This window comes from Perca flavescens, unplaced genomic scaffold (genome assembly GCF_004354835.1).
Source record: "Perca flavescens isolate YP-PL-M2 unplaced genomic scaffold, PFLA_1.0 EPR50_1.1_unplaced_scaf_14, whole genome shotgun sequence".
NCBI lineage: Eukaryota > Metazoa > Chordata > Actinopteri > Perciformes > Percidae > Perca > Perca flavescens.
In genome coordinates, this window is record NW_021166559.1 from 62,501 (window position 1) to 80,000 (window position 17,500).

General features: G+C 45.5%; 1 pseudogene; it reads right to left on the reverse strand.

The window, feature by feature from the left end:
* The window catches only part of LOC114551534 (mothers against decapentaplegic homolog 4-like), a 33,790-nt pseudogene that overhangs the window by 12,946 nt on the left and 3,344 nt on the right, over positions 1 to 17,500 (reverse strand).

A 17,500-nucleotide genomic window follows, 5' to 3' on the forward strand; every position in this document is an offset into this window, starting at 1 on the left:
GTTCCCTTTCGCAGAAACTGTATCACGGACACTGTTCCCTATCAGAGAAACTGTTCCCTATCTCAGAAACTGTTCCCTATCGCAGAAACTGTTCCGTATCGCAGAAACTGTTCCCTATCACAGAAACTGTTCCCTATCAGAGAAACTGTTCCCTATCAAAGAAACTGTTCCCTAACACAGAAACTGTTCCCTATCAGAGAATCTGTTCCCTATCACAGAAACTGTTCCCTATCAGAGAAACTGCTCCCTATCAGAGAAACTTTTCTCTATCGCAGAAACTGTATCACACACACTGTTCCTTATCAGATAAACTGTTCCCTATTGCAGAAACTGTTACCTATCACAGAAACTGTTCCCTATCACAGAAACTGTTCCCTATCACAGACACGGTTCCCTATCAGAGAAACTGTTCCCTATCACAGACACTGTTCCCTAACACAGAAACTGTTCCCCATCACATAAACTGTTCCCTATCAGAGAAACTGTTCCTTTCGCAGAAACTGTATCACAAACACTGTTCCCATCAGAGAAACTGTTCCCTATCTCAGAAACCGTTCCTATCGCAGAAACTGTTCCCTATCAGAGAAACTGTTCCCTATCACAGAAACTGTTCCCTATCAGAGAAACTGTTCCCTAACACAAACTGTTCCCTATCAGAGAAACTGTTCACTATCACAGAAACTGTTCCCTATCAGAGAAACTGTTCACTATCACAGAAACTGTTCACTATCACATAAACTGTTCCCTATCACAGAAACTGTTCCCTATCAGAGAAACTGTTCCCTTGCAGAAACAGTTCCCTATCAGAGAAACTGTTCCCTATTGCAGAAACTTTTCCCTATCAGAGAAACTGTTCACTATCACAGAAACTGTTCCCTATCAGAGAAACTGTTCACTATCACAGAAACTGTTCCCTATCAGAGAAACTGTTCCCTATTGCAGAAACTGTTCCCTATCAGAGAAACTGTTCACTATCACAGAAACTGTTCCCTATCAGAGAAACTGTTCACTATCACATAAACTGTTCACTATCACATAAACTGTTCCCTATCACAGAAACTGTTCCCTATCAGAGAAACTGTTCCCTATTGCAGAAACTGTTCCCTATCAGAGAAACTGTTCCCTATTGCAGAAACCTTTCCCTATCAGAGAAACTGTTCACTATCACAGAAACTGTTCCCTATCAGAGAAACTGTTCCCTATCACAGAAACTGTTCCCTATCTCAGAAACTGTTCCTATCGCAGAAACTGTTCCTATCGCAGAAACTGTTCCCTATCACACAAACTGTATCACAGACACTGTTCCCTATCAGAGAAACTGTTCCCTATAACAGAAACTGTTCCCTATCAGAGAAACTGTTCCCTTTCGCAGAAACTGTATCACTGACACTGTTCCCTATCAGAGAAACTGTTCCCTATCTCAGAAACTGTTCCCTATCGCAGAAACTGTTCCCTATCGCAGAAACTGTTCCCTATCGCAGAAACTGTTCCCTGTCACAGAAACTGTTCCCTATCAGAGAAACTGTTCCCTATCAAAGAAACTGTTCCCTAACACAGAAACTGTTCCCTATCAGAGAATCTGTTCCCTATCACAGAAACTGTTCCCTATCAGAGAAACTGCTCCCTATCAGAGAAAATTTTCTCTATCGCAGAAACTGTATCACACACACTGTTCCTTATCAGATAAACTGTTCCCTATTGCAGAAACTGTTACCTGTCACAGAAACTGTTCCCTATCACAGAAACTGTTCCCTATCAGAGAAACTGTTCCCTATCACAGAAACTGTTCCCTATCAGAGAAACTGTTCCCTATCACAGAAACTGTTCCCTATCAGAGAAACTGTTCCCTAACACAAAAACTGTTCCCTATATCAGAAACTGTTCCTATCTCAGAAACTGTTCCCTAACACAGAAACTGTTCCCTATCAGAGAATCTGTTCCCTATCACGGAAACTGTTCCCTATCAGAGAAACTGTTCCCTATCAGAGAAACCTTTCTCTATCGCAGAAACTGTATCACACACACTGTTCCTTATCAGAGAAACTGTTCCCTATTGCAGAAACTGTTCCCTATCACAGAAACTGTTCCCTATCACACAAACTGTTCCCTATCACACAAACTGTATCACAGACACTGTTCCCTATCAGAGAAACTGTTCCCTATCACAGAAACTGTTCCCTATCAGAGAAACTGTTCCCTTTCGCAGAAACTGTATCACGGACACTGTTCCCTATCAGAGAAACTGTTCCCTATCTCAGAAACTGTTCCCTATCAGAGAAACTGTTCCCTAACACAAAAACTGTTCCCTATATCAGAAACTGTTCCTATCTCAGAAACTGTTCCCTAACACAGAAACTGTTCCCTAACACAGAATCTGTTCCCTATCACAGAAACTGTTCCCTATCAGAGAAACTGTTCCCTATTACAGAAACTGTTCCCTATCAGAGAAACTGTTCCCTAACACAGAAACTGTTCCCTATCAGAGAAACTGTTCCCCAACACAAAAACTGTTCCCTATATCAGAAACTGTTCCTATCTCAGAAACTGTTCCCCAACACAGAAACTGTTCCCTATCAGAGAATCTGTTCCCTATCACAGAAACTGTTCCCTATCAGAGAAACTGTTCCCTATCAGAGAAACCTTTCTCTATCGCAGAAACTGTATCACACACACTGTTCCTTATCAGAGAAACTGTTCCCTATTGCAGAAACTGTTCCCTATCACAGAAACTGTTCCCTATCACAGAAACTGTTCCCTATCAGAGAAACTGTTCCCTTTCGCAGAAACTGTATCACGGACACTGTTCCCTATCAGAGAAACTGTTCCCTATCTCAGAAACTGTTCCCTATCACAGAAACTGTTCCCTATCAGAGAAACTGTCACTATCACAGAAACTGTTCCCTATCAGAGAAACTGTTCACTATCACAGAAACTGTTCCCTATCAGAGAAACTGTTCACTATCACAGAAACTGTTCCCTATCAGAGAAACTGTTCACTATCACAGAAACTGTTCACTATCACATAAACTCTTCCCTATCACAGAAACTGTTCCCCATCAGAGAAACTGTTCCCTATTGCAGAAACAGTTCCCTATCAGAGAAACTGTTCCCTATTGCAGAAACTTTTCCCTATCAGAGAAACTGTTCACTATCACAGAAACTGTTCCCTATCAGAGAAACTGTTCACTATCACAGAAACTGTTCCCTATCAGAGAAACTGTTCCCTATTGCAGAAACTGTTCCCTATCAGAGAAACTGTTCACTATCACAGAAACTGTTCCCTATCAGAGAAACTGTTCACTATCACAGAAACTGTTCCCTATCACAGAAACTGTTCACTATCACAGAAACTGTTCCCTATCAAAGAAACTGTTCCCTATCACAGAAACTGTTCCCTATCGTTCCCTATCAGAAAAACTGTTCACTATCGCAGAAACTGTTCCCTATCACAGAAAGTGTTCCCTATCGCAGAAACTGTTCCCTTTCACAGAAACTTATCCCTATCTCAGAAAATGTTCCCTAGGTCAGAAACTGTATCACAGACACTTCCCTATCAGAGAAACTGTTCCCTATCAGAGAAACTGTTCCCTATCACAGAAACTGTATCACAGACACTGTTCCCTATCAGAGAAACTTCCCTATCAGATAAACTGTTCCCTCTCACAGAAACTGTTCCCTTTCACAGAAATTGTTCCCTATCTCAGAAACTGTTCCCTATCTCAGAAACTGTATCACAGACACTCTCCCCTATCAGAGAAACTGTTCCCTATCACAGAAACTTTTCCCTATCAGAGAAACTGTTCCCTAACAAAGAAACTGTATCACAGACACTGTTCCCTATCAGAGAAACTGTTCCCTATCAGAGAAACTGTTCCCTAACAAAGAAACTGTATCACAGACACTGTTCCCTATCAGAGAAACTGTTCCCTATCACAGAAACTGTTCCCTAACAAAGAAACTGTTACCTATCAGAGAAACTGTTCCCTATCACAGAATGTGAATTGTTGTCTGACCTGGAGGAGAGAGGGGCATGCTGGGATACATTCCGAGGGGGGGAGCAGGGCTGGCTGTAGGTGTCCGTGGGGGGGGGCAGGTCGACCTGCAGACAGTCCTTCATTAACTCCTCCTTTATCACAGCCTGAGGACCTGAAGGAAGACAGGCTGTGACATCACCACACGACCAATCAGCAGCAGTCCTCTTCAATAATAAAGTCAGAGATTTTCAGAATGAAGTCAAGCCAATCAAAACATGCCAAATGATGTTGCAAGGGATTATGGGAGTTGTAGTTTTCATTTGACTGAACACCCTCTCTATATTACTGATACACACACACACACACCACACACACACACACACAGAGACACAAGCACATACACACACACACACACACACACACAGACACACACATACACACACACAGAGACACAGGCACATACACACACAGACACACACACACACACACACACACACACACACACACACACACACACAGAGACACAGGCACATACACACACACACACACACACACAGACACACACACAGAGACACAGGCACATACAACCACAGACACACACCACACACACACACATGCACACACAGACACACCCACACACAGGCACAGACACACACACAGGCACAGACACACACCACACACACCACACAATCACATATACACACACACACAAACACACACACACACCACACACACTACTGTGTACTGTGTGTGTACCTGTTGGGGGCACCACCCTCTCGTAGTGGTGCGGGTTGCCCCCCGTGTGTGTGTGTGTGTACCTGTGTGTACCTGTGTGTGTGTCCCTGTAGGGGGGGGCACCCTCTCGTATTGGTACGGGTTGACCCCCCCCTACAGGTACCTGTGTGTGTACCTGTGTGTACCTGTGTGTACCTGTAAATTACCTGTGTGTGTACCTGTATATTACCTGTGTGTGTACCTGCGTGTGTACCTGTGTGTACCTGTGTGTGTATCTGTGTGTACCTGTGTGTGTACCTGTATATTACCTGTGTGTGTACCTGTGTGTGTACCTGTGTGTGCACCTGTGTGTACCTGTGTGTGTATCTGTGTGTGTACCTGTGTGTGTACCTGTATATTACCTGTGTGTGTACCTGTGTATTACCTGTGTGTGTACCTGTGTGTGTGTGTGTGTGTGTGTGTGTGTGTGTGTGTGTACCTGTAGGGGGGGCACCCTCTCGTAGTGGTACGGGTTGACCCCCCCCCTACAGGTACCTATGTGTGTGCCTGTGTGTACCTGTATATTACCTGTGTGTGTACCTGTGTGTACCTGTGTGTGTACCTGTGTGTACCTGTGTGTGTACCTGTGTGTGCCTGTATATTACCTGTGTGTGTACCTGTGTGTGTACCTGTATATTACCTGTGTGTGTACCTGTATATTACCTGTGTGTGTACCTGTGTGTGCCTGTATATTACCTGTGTGTGTACCTGTGTGTGTACCTGTATATTACCTGTGTGTGTACCTGTATATTACCTGTGCGTGTACCTGTGTGTACCTGTGTGTACCTGTATGTGTACCTGTGTGTGTACCTGCATATTACCTGTGTGTGTACCTGTGTGTGTACCTGTGTGTGCACCTGTGTGTACCTGTGTGTGTATCTGTGTGTGTACCTGTGTGTGTACCTGTATATTACCTGTGTGTGTACCTGTGTGTGTACCTGTGTGTACCTGTATATTACCTGTGTGTGTGTGTGTGTGTGTGTGTGTGTGTGTGTGTGTACCTGTAGGGGGGGGGCACCCTCTCGTAGTGGTACGGGTTGACCCCCCCCCCTACAGGTACCTATGTGTGTACCTGTGTGTACCTGTATATTACCTGTGTGTGTACCTGTGTGTACCTGTGTGTACCTGTATATTACCTGTGTGTGTACCTGTGTGTGTACCTGTATATTACCTGTGTGTGTACCTGTGTGTGTACCTGTATATTACCTGTGTGTGTACCTGTATATTACCTGTGCGTGTACCTGTGGGTACCTGTGTGTACCTGTATGTGTACCTGTGTGTGTACCTGTATATTACCTGTGTGTGTACCTGTGTGTGTACCTGTATATTACCTGTGTGTGTACCTGTGTGTGTACCTGTATATTACCTGTGTGTGTGTACCTGTATATTACCTGTGTGTGTACCTGTGTGTACCTGTATGTGTACCTGTGTGTGTACCTGTATATTACCTGTGTGTGTACCTGTGTGTGTACCTGCATATTACCTGTGTGTGTACCTGTGTGTGTACCTGTATATTACCTGTGTGTGTGTACCTGTATATTACCTGTGTGTGTACCTGTGTGTACCTGTGTGTGTACCTGTAGGGGGGGCACCCTCTCGTAGTGGTACGGGTTAACACACACGTTGTCGTACTTCAGGTCGAAGCCGAACCGACAGAAGGTGGCGTGCTTGAGCTCGTTCTTATGGAGGTCAGGCCAACGCCACAGACGGGCGTAGATCACATGAGGGAAGCCTTTCCTCCCAGCCACCTGCAGACAGACAGGTTAGAGAAACAGACAGGTCAGAGAGACAGTCAGGTTAGACAGACAGACAGACAGAGAGACAGGGGAGAGAGACAGGTTAGAGAGACAGAAAGACAGAGAGACAGACACAGGGGAGAGAGACAGACAGAGAGACATACAGACATAGAAAGATGTAGACAGACAGACAGTGGAGAGAGACAGGTTAGAGAGAGAGACAGACAGACAGACAGTGGTGAGAGACAGGTTAGAGAAACAGACAGACAGGGGAGACAGAAAAACAGACAGAGAGACAGATATAACTCTGTGACTAACGGTGAGCAGAAGTTAACCACAGCCATGACATCATGTCTGACCTACAGTGTTTGTCTGTACAGAGACACACACACACACACACACACACACACACACACACACACACACACACACACACACACACACAGGGACGCACAGCAGCACACACACACACACACACACACACACACACAGGGACGCACAGCAGCACACACACACACACACACACACACACACACACACACACACACACACACACACACACACACACACACACACACACACACACACACACACACACACACACACACACACACACACGCACGCACACAGACAGACATACTCACACACACACACACACACACAAACACACAGACACACGCACATTCACACACACACAGACACACACAGACACACACACAGACACACACACACACACAGAGACACACACACACACACAAAACAGACACACTCACCCACACACACACACACACACGCACTCTCTATCTCTGTCTGGCTTAAGTTAACCCCCTTTCCTGTGTTTCAGACAAAACAATCCAGCCTGTCCTTCCTCCTTCGTCTCCTTCAGTCATCACCACCTCCTCCTCTTCCCTCCTCCTCCTCCTCCTCCTCCTCCTCCTCCTCCTCCCTCCTCCTCCTCCTCCTCCCTCCTCCTCCTCCTCCTCCTCCTCCTCCTCCTCCTCCTCCTCCTCCTCCCCCTCCTCTACACTAGAGATGTTAGACAGCTTATTTAGGGTGCATTAGAGCCCATGTTGCAGGTTAACCACCACTGTTGATTAATGGGTACATAAAGGGAAAAAGCTCTTTATCGGGATGAGGGGTAGATGAGCATCTGTTGTGTTGTGTGTGGTATGTGTGTACGTGTATATACATATGTGTATGTGTATATGTGTGTATATGTATATATTTGTATTCATGTATTTCTCAGAATGATTTGTACATGCGACAGGAGGAAGTTTGCTAAATAAGTTTGTGGTGTCTTGTAATCCTGTGTGGGATGGGCCAAAATGTTTGGCATGACACAGAAATAAAATGAAGCTAACTAACTGACTTACTATAGCACTCAACATGTGTATATCATTGTTAAAAATGTCTCCAGATAGTGTTAAAGGCAAGTTTTTGTCATGTGTGTGAGTGTGTGTGTGTGTGTGTGTGTGTGTGTGTGTGTGTGTGTGTGTGTGTGTGTGTCTGTCTGTGTGTGTGTGTGTGTGTGTGTGTGTGTGTGTGTGTGTGTGTGTGTGTGTGTGTGTGTGTGCATGTGTCTCTGTGTGTGTGTCTGTGTGTATGTGTGTAGAGACCCAGGTACCGACACACACACACACACACAGTTTTAGTACTAGGCTGATACACAGTCAACGTAGTTTTGACACACAGACACACACACACACATAGACGTTGAAGTTGGAAAAAAGGTAATATATTGCAATATATCGCAAAATATTGCAATATGTTTAAAATTGCAATATCGCATTGTGACATAAGTATCGTGATGATATTGTATCGTGATGATATCATATCGTGACATAAGTATTGTGATGATATCGTATCGTGATGATATCGTATCGTGATGATATCGTATCGTGACATAAATATTGTGATGATATCATATCGTGACATAAGTATCGTGATGATATCGTGTCGTGAAATAAGTATCGTGATGATATTGTATCGTGACATAAGTATCGTGATGATATCGCATCGTGATGATATCGTATCGTGACATAAGTATCGTGATGATATTGTATCGTGACATAAGTACCGTGATGATATCGTATCGTGATGATATCGTATCGTGACATAAGTATCGTGATGATATCGTATCGTGATGGTATCGTATCGTGACATAAGTATCGTGATGATATCGTATCGTGATGGTATTGTATCGTGACATAAGTATTGTGATGATATCGTATCGTGACATAAGTATCGTGATGATATCGTGTCCTGACATAAGTATCATGATGATATTGTATCGTGACATAAGTATCGTGATGATATCGTATCGTGATGATATCGTATCGTGACATAAGTATCGTGATGATATTGTATCGTGACATAAGTACCGTGATGATATTGTATCGTGATGATATCGTATCGTGACATAAGTATCGTGATGATATCGTATCGTGATGATATCGTATCGTGACATAAGTATCGTGATGATATCGTATCGTGACATAAGTATCGTGATGATATCGTATCGTGAGGCCTCTGGTGATTCCAGCCCCCTATTGATAGGCATGAGAGGGGGAGCAGTAGCACTGTATATGATTTTATGTAACAAAGAAACATTTTAGTGTTTTATTAAATTATCAAAACTAAGTAGATCATATTTGACAAGTATATGACAATGATGATACATCCATACGTTCCACATTCATACCTGGAAGCTGGAGGTTAAGGGCCTTGCTCGAGGGTTTTATGACTGTTTTACATGCCTGAGACCAGGATGTAATGCAGTATAGATGGTGGGGGATGATCATTGCATTTAAGTATGTACTAGATGCTTCAGTGGTGAGAGAGTTTCTTATGTATCTAAAATTTACTAAATTAAATTTTTAACATGACTTTTAAAGCTAAGTGTTGAATCTAGAGTTACCCCCAAATGTTTAAATCTCTCTACGTGTTTTATATATTGGCCCTTTGCTAAAATTTCATGATGAGTTTTAAGTTTAGATCGGTTTGTGAAGAACAATGTTACAGTTTTTTCAACATTTAATGTGCATAGTACTAACAATGTTCTGCATAGTACTAGAACTATGGTGACTGTGTATCAGCCTGGTACTAGCCGGAGTGTGTGTGTGTGTGTATGTGTGTGTGTGTGTGTGTGTGTGTGTGTGTGTGTGTATGTCTGTGTGTGTGTGTGTGTGTGTGTCTATGTGTGCCTGTGTGTGTGTGTGTGTGTTTGTGTGTGTGTCTGGTAGAAGTTTGTGTGTGTGTGTGTGTGTGTGTGTGTGTGTCTGTGTGTGTGTGTGTTGTGTGTGTGTGTGTGTGTGTGTGTGTGTGTGTCTATGTGTATCTTTGTGTGTGTGTGTGTGTGTGTGTGTGTCTGTGTGTGTCTGTGTGTGTGTGTGTGTGTGTGTGTGTGTGTGTGTGTGTGTGTGTGTGTGTGTGTGTGTGTGTGTGTGTCTGGCAGCAGTGTGTATGTGTGTGTGTGTGTGTGTGTGTGTGTGTGTGTGTGTGTGTGTGTGTGTGTGTGTGTGTGTGTGTGTGTGTGTGTGTGTGTGTGTCTGGCAGCAGTATGTGTGTGTGTCTGTGTGTGTCTGTGTGTGTTTGTGTGTGTGTGTCTGGTAGCAGTGTGTGTGTGTGTGTGTGTGTGTGTGTGTGTGTGTGTGTGTGTGTGTGTGTGTGGGAGTGTTTACATCCTCTGGTCTGATAATTACTGTCTGACGGTCGCTGACACACCCAGTGACAGAAACACACCAAACTACTGAAGGATCAGACAGACAGGCAGACAGACATGCAGACACACAGGCAGACGACAGAGAGACAGACAGACAGACAGACAGACAGGCAGGCAGACGGGCTGAGACAGCAGAGGTGATCATGTGACTGTTTCCTACAGAATCAGCTGCTCTGACATCTTTATTCCTACAAAAGTCTACATTTTCAACTTTTACTCACTTTAAAAGGTCACGGACTAATGTTCAGCATCTGTTAGAGTCCACTAAAAGTTCTGTTCTGTTCTGATTATTATTCTAAGTGTCTGACAACATTATGGGATGTATCCCTACAGAGATAGACCTTTTAGTTAAAGAGTAAGATCCTTTTAGTTTAACATGAAACAGCCCCGAAATCACCATCACTAAACTCCACCAGACTCCATGTAAATAATCAGGACTTTTAGTGTGTATAGAGCCAGCATATCTCCACCAGACTCCATGTAAATAATCAGGACTTTTAGCGTGTATAGAGCCAGCATATCTCCACCAGACTCCATGTAAATAATCAAGACTTTTATTATCGTAAAACACACTTCATTCAAATTGGACAGAAACTAAATAAAACTACCAAAAGCTGTCTTGGTTCATCTTTCCACTGTTCCAACAATCACCACTCTGGTTTGGTTGAAATAAACCCTTAATTCACCCATTTACATGTGGAGCTATGCTGGCTCTATACACGCTAAAAGTCCTGATTATTTACATGGAGTCTGGTGGGACCAATTTTAGAGCTGACAACATTATGGAAAATGTTTATAAATGCATTAAACTTCTACACTGTTATTTTCCAAAGTTTTTGTCGGTTGTTTTGGACGTTTTTTTTCTGATGTTTCTGTGTCGCCTTTACTGACTCTTTTTCCAAAGTTTTTGTCGGTTTCCCAGTGTGTCAGGTGACGTCTGCTACGATACCTGTGTGTCATGTGACGTCTGCTACGATACCTGTGTGTCATGTGACATCTGCTACGGTACCTGTGTGTCATGTGACGTGTGCTACGATACCTGTGTGTCATCTGACGTCTGCTACGATACCTGTGTGTCATGTGACGTCTGCTACAGTGCCTGTGTGTCATGTGACATGCGCTACAGTACCTGTGTGTCCTGTGACGTGTGCTACAGTGCCTGTGTGTCATGTGATATGCGCTACAGTACCTGTGTGTTATGTGACATGTGCTACAGTACCTGTGTGTCATGTGCTACAGTACCTGTGTGTCATGTGACGTGTGCTACAGTACCTGTGTGTCATGTGACATGTGCTACAGTACCTGTGTGTCATGTGCTACAGTACCTGTGTGTCATGTGTGCGCTACAGTACCTGTGTGTCATGTGACGTGCGCTACAGTACCTGTGTGTCATGTGACGTGCGCTACAGTACCTGTGTCATGTGACATGTGCTACAGTACCTGTGTGTTATGTGCGACAGTACCTGTGTGTCATGTGACGTGTGCTACAGTACCTGTGTGTCATGTGACGGGTGCTACAGTACCTGTGTGTCATGTGCTACCTTACCTTTGTGTCATGTGACTTGTGCTTTCACGGTACCTGTGTGTCATGTGATGTGTGCCACAGTACATGTGTGTCATGTGCTACAGTACCTGTGTGTCATGTGACGGGTGCTACAGAACCTGTGTGTCATGTGACGTGCGCTACGGTACCTGTGTGTCATGTGACATGTGCTACAGTACCTGTGTGTCATGTGCGACAGTACCTGTGTGTCATGTGACGTGTGCTACAGTACCTGTGTGTCATGTGACGGGTGCTACAGTACCTGTGTGTCATGTGCTACCTTACCTTTGTGTCATGTGACTTGTGCTACGGTACCTGTGTGTCATGTGATGTGTGCCACAGTACATGTGTGTCATGTGCTACAGTACCTGTGTGTCATGTGACATGTGCTACGGTAACACTTCTCCTCATGGGATCGCCTTAAAAGAGCTACCACAAGACTTCTACAATTCAAAGACCTACTTCTGCACTTGAGTAGGAGGGGGAAGGAAACCACAATGGCTCACCAACAGCTCGGATCCAGGATAACACCTAAGGTGCAGGTCCATGAACATCCATCAGTTGAAGACCTCTCACGGGCTGAAGAGGCGCTCTTACGGTACATCCAAAGCCAACATTTCTCAGTGGAGATTTCCGCACTGGAAACTGGAAGGACTGCTGTTAAGAAATCCAGCAGACTTTACAAGCTCGACCCTTTTCTTTCTGAGGGAATACTGAGAGTAGGCGGAAGGCTGAATAGGATGGCTTTGCCTGAGGAATTCAAGCATCCTGCTATTCTACCAAAAGCCAGCCCTCTAACCAGACTGCTACTCAAACACATACACATTTCAGTGGGCCACGGTGGGAGAAATCTAATGCTTTCAAAGCTTCGCCAGAAGTACTGGGTTATTAGAGCGAATTCTGCCACCAGAAAGATAATAAAGGACTGCGTATTCTGCAGATGCTGGCACGCTCAACCTAGTGTGCAGAAGATGTCAGACCTGCCTTTGAATCGCATAACCCCAGACCACCCTCCCTGCACCTATGTGGGAGTTGACTACTTCGGCCCAATTGAAGCAAAAAGGGGACGGACTGTGGTGAAAAGGTACAGAGTGTTATTCACCTGTCTTGTCAGCAGGGCAGTCCATCTGGAGCTGGCCTTTTCTCTGGACACCAATTCCTGCATCTCTGCCCTACGAAGATTCGTGTGCAGAAGAGGGCAGGTCAAAGAAATGGTTTCTGACAACGGAACGAACTTTGTGGGAGCGGAACATGAGCTGAGACAATCCCTTGCTCTTCTGAATCACGACAAGATCCAGCAGGACCTATCGACAAAGGGCATCAGGTGGATTTTTAATCCTCCCTTTGGCTCACACCATGGAGGCTCGTGGGAGAGACTCATCCGGACCATCAAGAAGGTCCTCTACTCTATTGTCAGGCAGCAAGTCCTGGATGATGAGAGCCTGCAAACCATCTTCTGCGAAGTAGAGACTATCCTGAATGATAGGCCCATCACTGCGGTTTCAGACAATCCTAGTGATCCAGAGGCCCTCACACCTAACCATCTGCTCCTGCTGAAAGGACAACCCCTGCTGCCACCAGGTGTGTTTAGGAAAGAAGACTGCTATTCCAGACGAAGATGGAGACAGGTGCAGTACCTTGCTGACCTGTTCTGGAAGCGCTGGGTTAAAGAATATCTTCCGCTGATGCAGGAGAGGCAAAAGTGGAACGTAGTGAAAAGGAATCTAAAAGTAGATGATATAGTGCTGATTGTGGCTGAGACTTCGCCACGAAATTCCTGGCTGATGGGAAGAATAGTTGAGACGATCCCAGACAGCAGAGGCCATGTGAGACGGGTCAGGATATGTACCATGAGTAAAATACTGGAGAGACCCATTACCAAGCTATGCCTTCTATTGGAGACTTGACTCTGACTGACCACAACGCTGATCTTTCCCTACCCTTTCCCTTCCAAGGAACCTATTTTTGGGATTTACTTTTTTACGTTTATTGAAGCTTTATTCTAAGAACTCAGAGATGGACTATATGATTTTTGTCTGTTTTTTTTATCTTTCTTTTTTGGATTTTGGACTATGGCAGTTTCTTGCCCCCAGAAGGTGGACTATAAACTTTAGAGAAAATGAACTAGTCCGATGATGGCTCCTGCTTAGAATAATAATTGTAATTGCCTTATATTGCCAGCAATTAGGGGCCGGGATGTTGGAGCCATTCATGTTATTTTATGTTATGTCATATTTCGTAGGAATGATTAATTATGGTTTGTTATGATAGGCTGCTTGTCACGGGTGTTTTGTGAATGGGATAATCATGTGATGTTTCAGCTCCACCCATTTTGGGCTGATCACCTGTACAGGTGATAGTGTGTGTGAATGATTCTGATGAATGAGCTGGCGGGAGTAGAAGGGACACAGTTTTTTGACCGTGGTCGTGACGATTATATGTAACAGAAAGAACTACGAACATAATAAACGTTTAAGTTGTTTGCAAATCAGCTGCCACGCGTCCGAGACGATCTTTACTCCCGACATAGTGGCTCCGGGCAAAAGTTTCGCCGGAGGCCGCAACAACCTGTGTCATGTGACATGTGCTACAGTACCTGTGTTTCAAGTGCTACAGTACCTGTGTCATGTGACATGTGCTACAGTACCTGTGTTTCAAGTGCTACAGTACCTGTGTCATGTGACATGTGCTACAGTACCTGTGTCTCATGTCCCATGTGCTACGGTACCTGTGTGTCATGTGACATGCGCTACGGTACCTGTGTGTCATGTGACGTGTGCTACGGTACCTGTGTGTCATGTGACATGCGCTACAGTACCTGTGTGTCATGTGACGTGTGCTACAGTAACTGTGTGTCATGTGACGTGTGCTACAGTACCTGTGTCATGTGCTACAGTACCTGTGTGTCATGTTACGTGTGCTACAGTACCTGTGTGTCATGTGACATGTGCTACAGTAACTGTGTGTCATGTGACATGCGCTACAGTACCTGTGTGTCATGTACCTGTGTGTCATGTACCTGTGTGTCATGTGACATGTGCTACGGTACCTGTGTGTCATGTGCTACAGTACCTGTGTGTCATGTTACGTGTGCTACAGTACCTGTGTGTCATGTGACATGTGCTACAGTTACTGTGTGTCATGTGACATGCGCTACAGTACCTGTGTGTCATGTACCTGTGTGTCATGGGACGTGTGCTACAGTACCTGTGTGTCATGTGCTACAGTACCTGTGTGTCATGTTACGTGTGCTACAGTACCTGTGTGTCATGTGACATGTGCTACAGTACCTGTGTGTCATGTACCTGTGTGTCATGGGGCGTGTGCTACAGTACCTGTGTGTCATGTGACGTGCGCTACAGTACCTGTGTGTCTGTGTGTCATACCTGTGTGTCATGTGCTACAGTACCTGTGTGTCATGTTACGTGTGCTACAGTACCTGTGTGTCATGTGACATGTGCTACAGTACCTGTGTGTCATGTGACCTGTACCTGTGTCATGTGACGTGTGCTACAGTACCTGTGTGTCATGTGACGTGCGCTACAGTACCTGTGTGTCATGTGACATGTGCTACAGTACCTGTGTGTCATGTGACGTGTGCTACAGTACCTGTGTGTCATGTGACGTGCGCTACAGTACCTGTGTGTCATGTACCTGTGTGTCATGTGGCGCTACAGTACCTGTGTGTCATGTGGCGTGCGCTACAGTACCTGTGTGTCATGTGACATGCGCTACAGTACCTGTGTGTCATGTGACGTGCGCTACAGTACCTGTGTGTCATGTGACATGCGCTACAGTACCTGTGTGTCATGTGACATGTGCTACAGTACCTGTGTGTCATGTGACATGCGCTACAGTACCTGTGTGTCATGTGACATGTGCTACAGTACCTGTGTCATGTGACATGTGCTACAGTACCTGTGTGTCATGTGACATGTGCTACAGTACCTGTGTGTCATGTGACGTGTGCTACAGTACCTGTGTGTCATGTGACATGTGCTACAGTACCTGTGTGTCATGTGACGTGCGCTACAGTACCTGTGTGTCATGTGACGTGCGCTACAGTACCTGTGTGTCATGTGACGTGCGCTACAGTACCTGTGTGTCATGTAGCGTGCGCTACAGTACCTGTGTGTCATGTGACATGCGCTACAGTACCTGTGTGTCATGTGACGTGCGCTACAGTACCTGTGTGTCATGTGACATGCTGTACCTGTGTGTCATGTACCTGTACCTGTGTCATGTGACATGCGCTACAGTACCTGTGTGTCATGTGACATGCGCTACAGTACCTGTGTGTCATGTGACATGTGCTACAGTACCTGTGTGTCATGTGACATGCGCTACAGTACCTGTGTGTCATGTGACATGTGCTACAGTACCTGTGTGTCATGTGACGTGCGCTACAGTACCTGTGTGTCATGTGGCGTGCGCTACAGTACCTGTGTGTCATGTGACGTGCGCTACAGTACCTGTGTGTCATGTGACGTGCGCTACAGTACCTGTGTGTCATGTGACATGCGCTACAGTACCTGTGTGTCATGTGACGTGCGCTACAGTACCTGTGTGTCATGTGACATGCGCTACAGTACCTGTGTGTCATGTGACATGCGCTACAGTACCTGTGTGTCATGTGACGTGCGCTACAGTACCTGTGTGTCATGTGACATGCTGTGTGTCATGTGACATGTGCTACAGTACCTGTGTGTCATGTGACGTGTGCTACAGTACCTGTGTGTCATGTGACGTACGCTACAGTACCTGTGTGTCATGTGACATGTGCTACAGTACCTGTGTGTCATGTGACGTGCGCTACAGTACCTGTGTGTCATGTGACGTGCGCTACAGTACCTGTGTGTCATGTGACGTGCGCTACAGTACCTGTGTGTCATGTGACGTGCGCTACAGTACCTGTGTGTCATGTGACATGCGCTACAGTACCTGTGTGTCATGTGACGTGCGCTACAGTACCTGTGTGTCATGTGACATGTGCTACAGTACCTGTGTGTCATGTGACGTGCGCTACAGTACCTGTGTGTCATGTGACATGCGCTACAGTACCTGTGTGTCATGTGACATGTGCTACAGTACCTGTGTGTCATGTGACATGCGCTACAGTACCTGTGTGTCATGTGACATGCGCTACAGTACCTGTGTGTCATGTGACGTGCGCTACAGTACCTGTGTGTCATGTGACATGCGCTACAGTACCTGTGTGTCATGTGACATGTGCTACAGTACCTGTGTGTCATGTGACGTGCGCTACAGTACCTGTGTGTCATGTGGCGTGCGCTACAGTACCTGTGTGTCATGTGACATGTGCTACAGTACCTGTGTGTCATGTGACGTGCGCTACAGTACCTGTGTGTCATGTGACGTGCGCTACAGTACCTGTGTGTCATGTGGCGTGCGCTACAGTACCTGTGTGTCATGTGACGTGCGCTACAGTACCTGTGTGTCATGTGACATGCGCTACAGTACCTGTGTGTCATGTGACGTGCGCTACAGTACCTGTGTGTCATGTGACATGTGCTACAGTACCTGTGTGTCATGTGACGTGCGCTACAGTACCTGTGTGTCATGTGACATGCGCTACAGTACCTGTGTGTCATGTGACATGTGCTACAGTACCTGTGTGTCATGTGACATGCGCTACAGTATCTGTGTGTCATGTGACATGTGCTACAGTACCTGTGTGTCATGTGACGTGCGCTACAGTACCTGTGTGTCATGTGACATGCGCTACAGTACC